Raw genomic sequence first — 14,691 nt, 5'->3', positions numbered from 1 at the left:
CCCGCAACCCGCAGGGTACTGCAGGATTTTGCGGGTAACTCTACCAGGAGCTACTATTACCCCCAACCGGATTGTTGACTCTATTAGCCGGCATTTTTATGCGGATAATATTTTTTCCCTTTAAAGCTGCAATCTGCTGTATGCTGGTGATAAATACAACACTGATGGGATCTAATTTACTCTGTGCGTGTCTATTTGTCCCTCTAATTAAATGATGAGTGACTGGCTGATCTCCTCTGATCAGTACCGTAACTAGAGGGGGTGGGCCCTGGTGCGTGACGCGCAGCCGGGCCCCCGCCCCCCTCCGCAAGGCCCGAATTGCAGGAATTTTAGTGGCGCGCGGCGCTGCCGGGGGGCCCTGAGGGGGTGCGGGCCCTGGCCCGCTTGCACCCCCTGCTCCCCCGGTAGTTCTGCCACTGCCTCTGATTATAGTCTGGCTGACTATGCATTGCTTCTATACTCATTACCTCCTTTACCCCACTTATATCATCTAAGAGGGGGGTACAATAATAAAAGGCTTGATGTTTGCCTATGTCTAATAGGCAAACATCAACCAATGAAGTTTAGCAACCAATGAAAAGGCTATCCAGTTACCTGCTGATTGGTTACTGTGGGGGATACTAGACCTGTAGAAAACTTATTTTACCCCCTAGTCTAAACAAGATGTACAAACCTATAGTAATAACTAGTTATATGTTTTCATTCAAACAGTGCTGCCTGCTGATTTGTTGCTATAGACAAAGGTGGATTTGGAAAAGATGCAATTTTATGCCAGGGAAGGAACCTGTCCCCAACCTTCTGCTCAAACTGTCCACCCCCATGTCATACCATCACCCCTGTCTCTGTCCACACTCCACGGAATGAAAGAACTGAGCTTCACTCTATCACTAGTGGCAGTTTAGCAGAATGTCACCCCTAACAATTTTCCTGCCCGAAGACTTGGCCTTTGTGGCCTAACTGCACATCCTGACCTGCTTATGGGTTTCTTGAACTGGTGGACCTTTTCAAAACCTTAATATGTTACACCCTAAGCCTTCATTCATTAACTTATCATGTTCCAATGTGTTGTCGGCACCCAACACCAGAACAAATGCCAAGCACCCTGGTCTCGGGTCGTGCTTCACCTGTAGAGTGACCGCCTTTGGCCTCGGGAGGAGCCCTCAGCTACGTGGATGTGATGGTATTTTTAGTAGTACCTTATGTAAGACAAAACTCAGTAAAGGAAAACCTTTAGTAATAGTCAGGCAATTTATTCATACAGAATACAACATGACAGTTTTGTCTGGGTAAGCTGTTGGAGTAACACACAAAATGTCAGCCAAGGACTTACCAAAGACGCACCTCTTGGTCCAGGCGTTATATAGCTTTCAGAAGGCATTTACAGTAATTGTGACAAGGGGTACAAGGAAATACCATACATGGTCTGCGGAGGAGACTTACTGGCATATATAATTATACATTCCTGTAAGATGTGCAGTTTTGCAACATAAGAGCTTTCTGGTTCCAACTGTCCACAGCCTCTTAAACATCTGTTGGCTAAACATAGCCATTGTGGTACAGACAGCTATTGAGCAACACTTCTGCAAAAGGGGCCCCAAGAGACATGCTGACACTATGCTGACACTCTTCTAAGTAACAGAGTGGAGATCATTTATTTGTATGGCCTAGTATAAGTTATATGAGTGACCATTGTCCACAGTTGACCATTAGCCCTTATAGTCCATCCTGCCTTGGGCCCTAAAGCGTTATGGCATCATAGAGGGCGGGGGTAATAGATATCGACCCTCTGACACTAGCCATTCATCCGTCATAGGAAATAGACCGTTCCAGATATAAAAAATATAAATAGATGCCACCAGGACTTAAGCGAGAGGTGCAAGGCTAGAGGTTCTGGACAGGCAGAGGGGCATGACTGTTAGCTAGAGTCTTTAGGCTGAGAGTCACTGTACAAAACAGGAAACCAGAATCATCGTCAGAACAGGCCGGGTTGAGGCAGGCAGATGTCAATCGTAATCAGGCAGGTAAAGGTCAAAACCAGGTAATCAATCAGACAGGAGGGTTCAGCAGAAGAATAGTTGATATACAGGCAAGGGTCAGATATAGAAGTCAGGGTAATCTTATAGCCAGGCAGGGTACAAAACCAGAATCAGAATAAAGCTCACAAAGCACCAGGAACAAGATCCTATCACAGGCAAGGGGCTTTAAATAGTATTTGAATTTCGCACCATTGCGCGCTGGCGTCATCACACCTGCGCCTTTAAATTCCACAAGACCGCGCCCTAAGACACCTGCGGCCTACAGGAAGCCGCTCGACGCAGTGGGTGTCCCCGCCAAGGGGGTGGCAGGCGTCCCTGCCGTCCCCCCACTAGACCACCAGGTACGTTCCTCAAATGTGTATTCACCACAACTAAAAGCCTAAGCAGCCAATGGTTAGACATGGGTCCAGGCCCCCATGCCAAAAATCTATACTTCTTACATCCCAGTTCATCTAATCAGATCATTGCATTGTCCACCAGCCTTCTTACATCACAGCTCAGCCAATCGGGTCTTTGCATGTTCCACCAGCTTTCTTACATCACAGCTTATCCAATCAGATATTTGCATGGTCCACCAGCCTTAAATTACAGCTCAGCCAATCAGATCTTTGCATGTCCCACCAGCCTTCTTACATCACAGCTCAGCCAATCAGATCTTTGCATGGTCCACCAGTCTTCTTACATCACAGCCCAACCAATCAGATTGTTGCGTGTCCCACCAGCCTTCTTACATCACAGCCAATCGGGTCTTTGCATGTTCCACCAGCTTTCTTACATCACAGCTCATCCAATCAGATATTTGCATGGTCCACCAGCCTTACATCACAGCTCAGCCAATCAGATCTTTGCATGTCCCACCAGCCTTCTTACATCACAGCTCAACCAATCAGATCTTTGCATGGTCCACCAGTCTTCTTACATCACAGCCCAACCAATCAGATTGTTGCGTGTCCCACCAGCCTTCTTACATCACAGCTCAGCCAATCAGATCTTTGCATGGTCCACCAGCCTGGTCAGAATTTTCCCACTTAGTTCAGCAGCAGATGGAGACTGACCAATGGAATGACTGCAGTGACACTCAGGGTGCTCATAAACACGTTTATCAACAAGAAAAGAAGTATTTTAGACTGTTGAAGCAACAGAGGATAAAGGCTCCTGTGGATCTTTCATGACCAGTTTTCAGTGATTTAGGTTCCTCAGACTGTAGAGGTAATGGTAATGGTTCTATAAAATAATGACAATAAATAATGACAATGGATTTTTTTTGGTATGGAGAGGCAATGACATTCAGATTCAGAGATTTCTGTGACCAATGTAATGGCTTAAATGTAGTTCTTTTCCCACTAGATGGCACTAGAAAACCTAAAGAACTTTAGTTGATTTTTTCTATTGCAAACATTTTCTGACTGATTTCAAATAGATGTGTAATTGTTGGTTTAGCAATTAAACTGGAAATGCACCGTAAGAGCCATTCGTTTGGCAAGGTCATCCACGTAGTGTGCTAACTTGGTCTGGATCACCTGGGGGCTTGCAACGAGCTGTTGGGGCAAATACTTTATCAACAACTCGCAAAGAGGTTGGGCAGTCTGAGGGTACCCTGATTGGGGACATGGGTAGGGTTGCCACCTTTCCCCGAGTTGTAGTAATAAACAAGGGGTGAGTTGCTGGGTTGGACTGGGGTGTGCTTGGTTCATTGGGGGTGCTACCCCTGGGGCCCCCACGCCCGCCCACCATCCCCTTCAGCCTCTGCATATGCACGTTATACTTACTTTTGCCGCAATAGGGAGAGTGATCGCAGTGGGAGGAGCAACAGCAGAGGGCAGCGGGGATCAGTTCTGGTTCGGTAGGGCCACTAGGTTTTTTCCGTTGCCTCACTGCCCCAGTCTGACCCCTCACTACACACCATCATAACTTCCAATACACACTACGTTACACACAGTTGCTATTTTATTCCCAAAAATGCAATTCCTTTTCTTTCCCTTCTTTTAGTGACTCCACAAATAACAAGGCGGTTCATACTCCCCTCAATTAACTTGGCAACTGCCAGTTGTGGGCTGGCAGTGATCTCAAGGCACAGTGACATATTGGATCCAAGTGATTGACATCGAATTATTACGTTCTACAGATTATAAGCAGGCAATATTATGATTATTTACATTTGGTTCCGAGCTCCGGAGTGATAGGAATTTGCCGGCATGGCTATTTTATCAGCTCAGCTTGCTAAAAGCACATCCCTGTTTCTTTAATAACAAATCCGCATTTTATTCACTGAAAAAGATGCAACTCAGTAACAAGACCCTGAGAAGCATCACACTACCCCTACTCTGTAGGGAACCTTAGGTGAGCCAATATTCCTTTCGTGTGATGGACTTGGCGGCAGGGGGGCAGGCAGCAAAAAATTTTATTCTCATGTTAAAATTCCCTGCTGGTAACCTGAGGAAAAAGTACATACACCGTTGCGCATAAAGCTGCATCTGTTCAACATTAGTCATTTTTATTTTTCTGTGCAGCTGCAGAACTGTAACACTATAAGCCCTGGATTGTATAGCAGCATCTTGTAGGGTTATAAGGGAATTCAATTCTCAGGTGAGTGCCAACCATGTTACTTTTCTATATACAGCAGTTCTAGGTTATCTCCTTTAGTCTTGTGTAGGAGTCATTGGTAAGGAAGGACCAAGTGCAATGCTCGGTGGAGGATTCTACAATTTATTGGGGCACTGTTCCTCTAAACCTGTTGAGTGATGTTGCATTAAAAATACAACCTTGATGCTTCCGGACTACAGCTCCCAGCATGCTTTACGATTTGAAAATATGTTGGAGTATGCTGAGGTTGTTTGGTTGGGCAACATAGATCTCCATGGGGTTCGTGGTCTTGTATCTTCTGACAAAGGCCTCTGTACATGAGTTCTGGAATTTGGAGTCCATGCAGACTTATGTTTAAACTTTCACTATACACAGGGTGATAAATGTTGGCTACTCGACCCCTCCCATTGATAGCTTATGGTGGCCATAGACACACAGATCCTATCGTACGAATTGAGGATTCGTACGATTTTCGGATCGTGTGTGGCATGTGCCGACATCTTTCGATCTCGCCGGAGCCCATGTCACATCGTAATCGGATCGTTCGGCCACACGGCCGAACAATCAGATTACCCCCGATATAGCCATGCCTGTTAATGGCATATCGGGGAAAGATCCGCTCGTTTGGCGATGATGCCAAACGAGCGGATCTTTGCGTCTATGGCCACCTTTACTGGTCCTGGTAAGGGGATCTTCTGCCTGACCAATATCTTCCCAAAAATTGGTCGGATATCTGTTAGGCAACTAAAGGCCGCCATACCTGGACCAATAAAAGCTGCCGACAGACAGAGTCTGCAGCTTATTGGCCCGTGAGTGGGGCTATCCGACGGGCTTTCACAATCGATATCCGGCCGAAAGTTGGCAAGATCTTCATCGGGCAGGTTAAAAAATCCCATCGATTCGAGGCTGCATCTGTGCATTGATGCGGTCCCGCGATCCGACTGCCCGTTTCGGATGCATTATGATCTGATCGTTGGGTCCTAGGGCCTCAATGTGGGCATATCGGGGGGAGATCTGCTCGTTTGGCAACATCGCCAAATGAGTGGCTCTCTACCTCTATAGCTACTTTTCCCCATAGGTTGAAAACAATATACTGCTAATGATAAGGGAACTCCTCTTTATTAAAGGAGAAGGAAAGGACTGTTTACTTTGGGGCGCCAAAAGTTAGGCACTCCCAAGGGATCGCAAGCATGTCACACGGAGCGATCGTCTTCTGGCTTCTTTTTTCTAGTGGCTGCGGATGCGCAATAGAGAGAAAAGCCAAACTATAACGAAAAAGTTCATTCATCCTGGGAAATTTGAAGATAGAAGAAGTAGGAAGACGATAGCTCAGTGGTGCTTGTTGGAAGAATCCCGGGACGGTGCAGTTTTCTCCTGATAGGAGCACTGGCCTGGGGTTTCAAGTAAGTAAATGCGATCACTTGGGGGTGCCTAACTTCCGGCACCCCAAAGTAAACAGTCCTTTCCTTCTCCTTTAAGACACAGGAGGTTTAAATCTTTAAGGGAAATCTTAGATTTTGGGAAAATGTTACTATTTCTTCTTCTCGTGTTTCACTCTGGTAATTTAATATTCTGATTGTCTTTGTGTTGCTGTATAATATTGAGTTTTAATAAAGAAAAAAATCTCCTGGGTCGAAAACCACATTGGAGTGTAAACGTAGCCTGCAGGCTTGAAGAAGCATAGATTCAGCTCAATTTGGGCCAGTGCAATTGTGGCCAAACTGGACAAAAATGGCAAATAAGTGGATCTTCAGGTTTATGGCCAGATTCAGCATTTGCTATGAACCGTAGGCTTTTGGCTGTGACATCTGGCCTAGTAGGTCACCTCGTTTGTCAGTAGCTCACGTTGCCTTTGCAGTTGAAAATGTCAATGTTGGACCCGTGTGACTTGAATTAGCTGTTAGACAGGGGTTCCTCGTTCTCCTCCATTGGCATTAAATATTTTTCACTTATAAAAAGGTCAGACGAGATAGAAGGGAACACTAATAGCTGACAGCAAGAGTTGAGATTTGTATTCCTCGTGTTGGAGTGGTGGGGTGTTTGTTGAACGTTTCTCCTGAGATGCTCTAAAAACTCATTGTGTGACTTACAACCTTTATGCCACAGATGACAGGCCCATTACAGTAAAAAGGATATTTCCCAGCCATTTTCGCCTGTTCTTTGATATCCTCTCTCTTATTTATATGCCGTGCCTGATAGAGGAGCACAGTCAGGCCTGCCTTTCCCTGATCAGCTGCTTGTAATTGTCATATTTAGACGAATGTCCGAGATGGATCAGCACCGGCAAGAATAATGGGATTAAATTCCTCAGTGCTGAAAGGAGGTAAAGTTATTTTATTTACGATGAACTATGAAATCTTTCCGCCGCGGGTCCATATTGCTCACTCTGTGTCAGCTACGGGAAGCAAATTATATTTAAAGGAAAAAAAAGATTTTCAGAACTACAAAGATCTTTTCGCTGTTTTTTTTTTTTTTACAAGAAGAAGAAAGAGCATATATTTTTATGCTAGCTTTAAAAGGTCTAGCCTTGTCTAGAAAACAGGTAGTATTAAGATGCTTTTAAATAATGATTTCAATTTTAGAGCCTTTAACCTGGAACTAAATGCTTTACTTGTGGTTAGCGGCCATTTAAAGAACTACACATGAGATGGCATTTGGTATCATTATTGTTTAGCTACACAGAAATTTGCCGAGAGCACACTGAGCATGTGCAGAGCCACTGACTCTTAAAAGATGGCCTAACACGATCAATGGGGCAAATTCACTAAGATTCGTAGTTGTGCCAGGCGCAACTTCGCCGCGCTTCGCCGCACTTCGCCAGGCGTAGTTTCGCCAGCGCTCCGCAAATTCACTAAAATCCGAAGTTGCGCACAGGGGTAGTGTAAGGTTGCGAAGTTGCACTAGCGTTGATTCGCTAAGTGAAGCGAAGTTACACTAGCGAAGGTTGCCATGAGTTAGGAAATGTAGGGGGGAAGGAGGGGAGCCCCAAAAAATTTCTCGATCTTTTTCAGCCTATCACCCATAATGTAGAAAACACGCCAGCGTTTTTTGGGACTTAGAAAAAATTTGAACTTTTTTGGAAGCAATCCCTATCTACTCTATTGCGCTTCGCCAGGTCTGAGGTGGCGAAGGAAGTCTAGCGTAAAAGGTAGCGTTCAGTACACTGCGCGCGTTAGTGAATTTGCGTAGTTATGTCCGTAGGGAAAATTCGCCAGGCGTAAGGGTGCGAAGTAACACTAGCGAATCTATGCCAGCGTTCGTTAGTGAATTTGCGAAGTAACGAAAATGCCCAACGCTAGCGAATTGACGCTAGCGTTCGGCGCTTAGTGAATTTGCCCCTATGTTTGAGAGCTCTTTAGACAATTTTGGAAGCCTGGATCATTACTGTTATGAGGCTGTTGAACCTTTGGGCTGATAAATTATATACAATAAACCATTTCTAGCCAGGTTTATTTACGTATAGGCTTCTGTTCTCCCTTAAAGGGTAAGGTCATCTTAAAATGAACTCCTGGTAAGATACAGGCAACATGTTACAGTTGGTCATTATTTCTCATTCCCTGTGGTTTTTGAATTGTTTACATTTTTGTTTTAAAGCTCTCAGTCTTGGAATTTAAACTGTTATCTTGTGGCTAGGGGATTAATTACCCTAGCAATCAGGGAGTACAGGTGGCCATACACGGGCCGATAAAAGCTGCAGACAGAGTGAGTCTCCGACGGGCTTCCCCGATCGATATCTGGCCAAAAGTCGGCCAGATGTCGATCGGACGGGACTATAAATCCCGTTGGATCGTGGCCGCATCTGTTTGTTGATGCGGTCCCGCGATCCGACCGCCTGTTAGCTATCCTTAGGATCAGCCTCAAGGTGGGCATATCAGGGAGAGATCCTCTCGTTTGGCGACATTGCCAAACGAGCGGATCTCTCAGTGTATGGCCACCTTTAAAGTTTGAAATCTGAATAGAAGATGAATAAACAGAGGATTCCGAAAAGAAACTACAAACAATGCCAAATAAGAGTTACATTAAAAACAAATGTTTTTTTAGTTGCCAAGATCTCTGATACCAACAACAATATTCCATTTTCATATTGATAAATCAATAACCAATAAATAATGAAGACCTATTGAAAGTTATTTAGGGCCATTTATAAAGTAAACGTTAATGTAAAGGCACATTTCCCCTGTAACTGCATATACTCTTCCAGGTCACATCTTGATTTACTAAACGCACTGGGGGTCATTTATAAACTTCACGCAAAGTGAATACATTTGCTGAATAAGTGCGGTGCAAACAGAATTGTGAAATTTTTTTCACAATGCAAATGTCTATAAGAGCTATTTAAATATGTCAAAAATTACAAATTGCGAATATTTATGCGCACACTCCACGACTGAATTGCACCACAACTTTGGTGGCAGGAAAAAATATCCGCAAAACGGTTTTGCAAAGTGCGAATTTAAGTTACTTTCAACGCTATTTTCACCCACAACAACCTCGCACATTAGGTGCGCTCGCACAAACTCCCGTCTCATTTGCGCGCCATTCGCGAAAATGTATTCACAATGTGAATTTGCAAAAAACGGAAAGACGGGCAGAGCAGTGCAATATATTAGCGTTCAGGAAAAAACATGAGCAATACAACCATTTGCGAAAAAAATATTCTTTGGGCGAACTTTATATTTTTCTTTGGTACCATCTGCTATGGTCCCGTCACTTGGCACTAGTTTACTTTGCTGTGCACATAAACCCATAACTATACACTCTATTCCACAACTGCAATCTTTCTACTGACACCATCATGCCTAAAAATTAGAACTTCACAAAGTTTACCGAAGAGAAGAAGATGGCGTCTGTGAACTCCGATGCGCTGAATCTGCAACAAGGGGTAAGTAAAGAGTTAGGGGCATTTACAGAGGGTAACACAGGCTGGGGGGAGCAGGGAGGGGTCTATGTAGGGTAGGGGGTATGGGATTTTAATATAAAGGGGTTGGTTCTCTTTTAAATACAGAGAAGCGGAGGGGAACTCCTGGTCACCATCATCTGGATCTTCGTGTAGTCTTCAAGTCTCCTCGCCATCACGAAGCCTGCCGGCAGATGCGCAGTTGGCCCAAGTTAGGAATCAGCTTCAATGGTGCATGCGCAGATCGGTGTTGAGACTCGAAGACTACATGAAGATCCGGGAGATGGTGACCGGGAGCTGCGCTTCTTTGCCTTTAAGGTTTAGAATTTTTTTAAAGAGTTTTTTTAACACTAAAGCACAACGCGGGGAGCGAGAGGGGAAGGGGGCAATGCCTGCAAGATTGGGGGGTTTAGTTCTCCTTTAATGGTTTAGTTCTCCTTTAATATCCTCAAATATCCCACTATTGTAGCTGCATTACCCTAGAGCTTCCTGTGCTATACTGAACAGTGTTAATGGAAGGCAGGTTGAAGGATTCAGCTCTCCGATAGCCGTCACCCTTCAGCATATTATGGGATGTTACTAAATAATCGCATGTGCACCCACTTGCCATACATGTACCTGACACGCTTTGACAAATAAGTGTGTATTTATAAAATGTATTTCATATACTGTATACGCAGTGTCCTTTTTTCTGGTTCACTTTCCTTCACTCCATTCCCCATAAACATCACTTTGCTCTTTAACCTTTTACTCTAAAATTGATGTTATTTTCTTTACTGTGCAGCAGTGACCCACGGATATAGGCAAGCGAAGGGGGCACCTTGGCTAGTGAATGAGAGCTCCTCACTGGCTTGTCACATCAGTAATACAGCATGAAAATAATTCAGCCTGGTAAATGCACGGAGTGCTTTATCAGCTCAATTCCAGTTCATATCTACAATCTTGTCCACTTCCATGAAGAATACCTTGTCGCGTCTCTGGCAGACTGCACAATGACAGACTGCAGATAGCAGATTGCTTACAGTGGGATTGCGAGACGCTGATTAGATATATTGAAAGGTGACACGGGGAAAATGACCTAACAAAATGACTAGTTTCATGTGAGTTCATATGTATCCACGGTTGGGAGATAGAAAAAGCATTCAGCAAATAATTAGTATCTTAATGGCTGCGTTCAGAAAGCCAATAACTTGCTACAGAGGGAATAATAGCCAGGATTCTCACTGAATAGAAATTTTAGAATAGTCACATTTAGGGCAGAGACACACGGTCAGATTCGGGGAGATTAGTCGACCTTGCGACATATCTCCTCTTCTTCGGGGCGACTTATCTCCCCAAACTGCCTTCCCCTGCCTTTCCGCCGGCTAAAATGAAAATCAGAGGTGGGAAGCAATCAGAGCGCTTCGTTGTCTGCGGTCGCCCGAAGTTTCCTCGTGAGGCAACTTCAGAAAACTAAGAGTTCCAAGTGTCATCCCACTGGCGATTTTTATTCCAGCCGATGGGAAGGCAGTTTGGGGAGATTAGTCGACCCCCAAGCAAGAGGAGATTTGTCGCTGGGCGACTTATCTCCCCGATTGGGTTTCCTTTCTGTTCAGTGGGAATCCTGGCTATTAGTCTCTCTGTAGCAAGTTATTGGCCTTCTGACCATTATTGGCCTTTTCTTCGGGGCGACTAATCTCCCCGAACTGCCTTCCAGCCGGCTATAATGAAAATCGCCGGCGGGAAGGTTATTGGGGGACATTAGTCGCCCTTGAAGAAGAGGAAATTTGTCGCCAGGTGACTAATCTCCCTGAATCTGACCGTGTGTCTCTGCCCTTACTGGATTTAGCTTTTACTGAAATTTGCTGTTAGTTCTTGTGCCACAATTAAAGGAAAAGGAAAGGCAAAAAAATAAAATCCCATTTTTACTTTCTTTAATGAAAAAGAAACCTTTCTCCAATATACTTTAATTAAAAAATGTGTACCGTTTTTATAAGAAACCTGACTGTATGTAGTGAAATTCTCCCTTCATTTACTGCTGTGGATAGGAATTGTCAGATGGTCCCTAACTGCTGAGCAGGGAAACAATCATACTTATGAACAGCAGGGGGACCCCCCGCCTTACTTCCCAGCCATGCAGAACTCAAGCAGCTTTGTTTATGACGATCTCTAAGCAGCCCAGACCACACTGAGCATGTGCAGGGTCAGGGTCAGGCCAAGATGTTTAACAAAGTTGCAAGATGACAGCCCCCTGTGGCCAACTTTGAAAGCATAAATCATTAGTTTGATTAGGCTTGTGGTGCAGTAAGTTCATGTTTATATTTAGTATACAAAATACAGCATTTCTAGCCTTATTCTACTTTAGACTTTCCTTGTCCTTTAAATAGAATTTTGCTCTGTTGGCTCCCCCCATTACTAAATGTGCAAAATAGATAATTTAATAGATAATCTTCCCTAACATAAAGAGGGTTATTTATCGAAATCTGAATTTATCTCCCTATTTTTGGAAAGTCACTCTGACCAAATTTGCACAGACTTTTCCCCCTTATTTATCATTACATTTTCCTGATATATTCGTGAGCAGGGAAAAGCCTCGATAAGATTTTAATAAAATCATTTTTATTGGATTTGACTACGAATACCGCAACTTTTCCAGATTTGACTCCCGAATACTGCTACTTTTTTGGATTTGACGCCCGAATACCACAACTATTTCGGAAACTCAGCGCAAATCAGGATATCTTTGGGACATCTGCCATTGACTTCTTCATGAACTCTGCAGGTCACAGTTGGAACACTTTTTATTCAGACTCTTTACACCATCAGGGTTTAATAAATCACAAAATTCTAGTTTTTTTTTCCTATGAAATATATTGTGGTTTTCCCCTTTAAAAGTTCAACCAGAAAATCGGACTTTGATAAATAACCCCCTTAATGTTGCTGTGGACTTCAGTAAAGCAACTCATAAGGCTGAACTATGGCAATAAAGGATGGGCATGTTGAGAATGAAGAATGGGGTGAAAGGGATGAATGATGGGTCTGATAGGGATGAGGAATGTGGATTATAGGGCTAAATCGAAAAGATAATGATAGTACAAATGAAGAATGACCTAGAGTGGATATATGGATCTGAGAAAGGATGAACTTGGGAGATGAAGGATGGATTGGTGGGTAATGATGAATTTACATAAAACTGAATTACATCTGGGTTGGGATGTATCATGACCTTGGAGTCTAGTGACCTAGAAATTGTCCACTAAATACAAGTCTTTGCAATGTAGATTATAGGACTAAAGGATAAAGATGAATCTGAAAAAGACCTAAAGGATGAACTTGGGAGGTGGCACATGGAATGGTAGGTACCAAGGAACTAAGGTAGAGATGGATTAGATTAAAAGGGTGAATACAGTATGAACTTGGAGTCAAAAATCATTTCACCAAAAATCAGTAGTGAAAAATTAAGTGTCATCATTGCATTCTGCTATCAATCATCCTTCTCTATTTCCTGATAATGGACTGATACTAACATAATCTTAGCCTTACCTTTTTTCCTTCATTGGTGGAGTGTGCCAATCCCTCTAGTATACTGTGCAAGTGCTAGTGAGTTCTTCACTTTGCATTTCATTCCATTCAGCCACACAGTGTGGGACTGGGATGCCAGGGGCTCACCAGAAAACCTTAGACTGTGGGCCCATTTTCCAAACTATTATTCCTCCTCTCCTCTCTCAAAGTCTTATTTTTCTGGTCTTTTATATCTACTTACTATATTTTTCCATTATTAAGCATTTTCCCCATAAAAGAATAAGTAAGGATCATGAAATAGGCTAAATGGTTAGAAGCAAGAGGGCCCACTGACACCTCGGCCCACTGGGAGTTTTCCTGGTATCCCGGTGGGCCAGTCCAACACTGCAGCCACAAGAATACTAGTGAGGTTGGGCAATGATTTTGGGGATCAGGCCTGGCAAACCTATTCTCTATGGACCTTACTTTGGGCATGGGGGGATGATTGTGCTGAAACAGGAATGAACCTTCCCTAAACTTTTACTTTCACTGGCTCCTCCCACCTATATCTTCCCAGCCAACTGTAGCTCTGAAATCTCGCACATGCTCAGTTGAAATTCCTTGTTTGCTTATCAACCCTTCTCTGCTATTTTCAAATCAGCCAAACCTGTGTGTTAGCTGCTGTTCAGTAGTGCTGCCACCTGCTGGAAGTTACTGTATGCCCTTCATTTGCATAATGACTTTACCAGCAGGGGACAAGATAGGGAAATCTCCTGATACGTCTAGTGGAGGAGTTTACTTAAACAAGGCATTCTGGGTAGAATACTCAAAGCAGTGTTACAATCTGAGCATGCTCCTGAAATTTGCATATTATAGTCTCTGTTATAGTCACAGTATGGCCTCCCTCAGTGAAAGAACCCATTTGACAAATAAGGGATTTTTTTAAAACCTGCAGTTTTTTTCAAAAAACTATATATGTAGTTTGATTAAACTTGTTTAGCTTGTACTGGTCAGATTGTTAATATGTGTTTGATTTTGGCTGTGATAGGTGCCCTTTAACACCACTCCAGCAAACACTTGGCCTTGTAAATGCTGGTGTTAGATTTGTTTGCCTCTGATTACCCATAAACCCCCATGCTCCCTATGAATAGTTTTTGTACTGGGCATTTTAGGCCAAATGACAAATGTAGCCATCGCCAATCGCCAATCCCCAGGGACATGGCAGTAACAATGGTGTATATCCCAAAAATATTGCTTGTTGCAATGTACCTCATTGTACTGGCATGGAGAGGTCTCCTCAGCACCAATCATGATTTAGTACTGAGCCTAGAGACTGTTCGGTCCTTATAGAGCTGGGAACTGATAGGTCTAGGGAAGTGGGTTGCCTGTCCACGAGCCTTTTGATTGGACAACCAACCTGCATGCAGGCTTTTCCCCCAAACTGTCCTCTGCATTACTTTAATATTACTTTAAGTTTTTGTTTAAGAATAAAAAAAAAACAAGTTCTCCTTTTAATAAATAAATCTGTTAACAGATTCACACCTTTCAACCAGCAGAATGAATTGCGGTTGAATCATAACAGGTGCGCCACCAGTCTCTTCTCCATGGCGCCGCATACTTATGTTTTCCAGCATTATACGACAGTTATTCTGTTTTGACAGCCATTCACACCTGAAGAAAAGAACCAGCTTTTGT

The sequence above is a fragment of the Xenopus laevis genome, chromosome 2S (assembly GCF_017654675.1).
Source record: "Xenopus laevis strain J_2021 chromosome 2S, Xenopus_laevis_v10.1, whole genome shotgun sequence".
In the NCBI taxonomy this organism is placed as follows: domain Eukaryota; kingdom Metazoa; phylum Chordata; class Amphibia; order Anura; family Pipidae; genus Xenopus; species Xenopus laevis.
Note: the sequence above shows the minus strand (reverse complement) of the source record.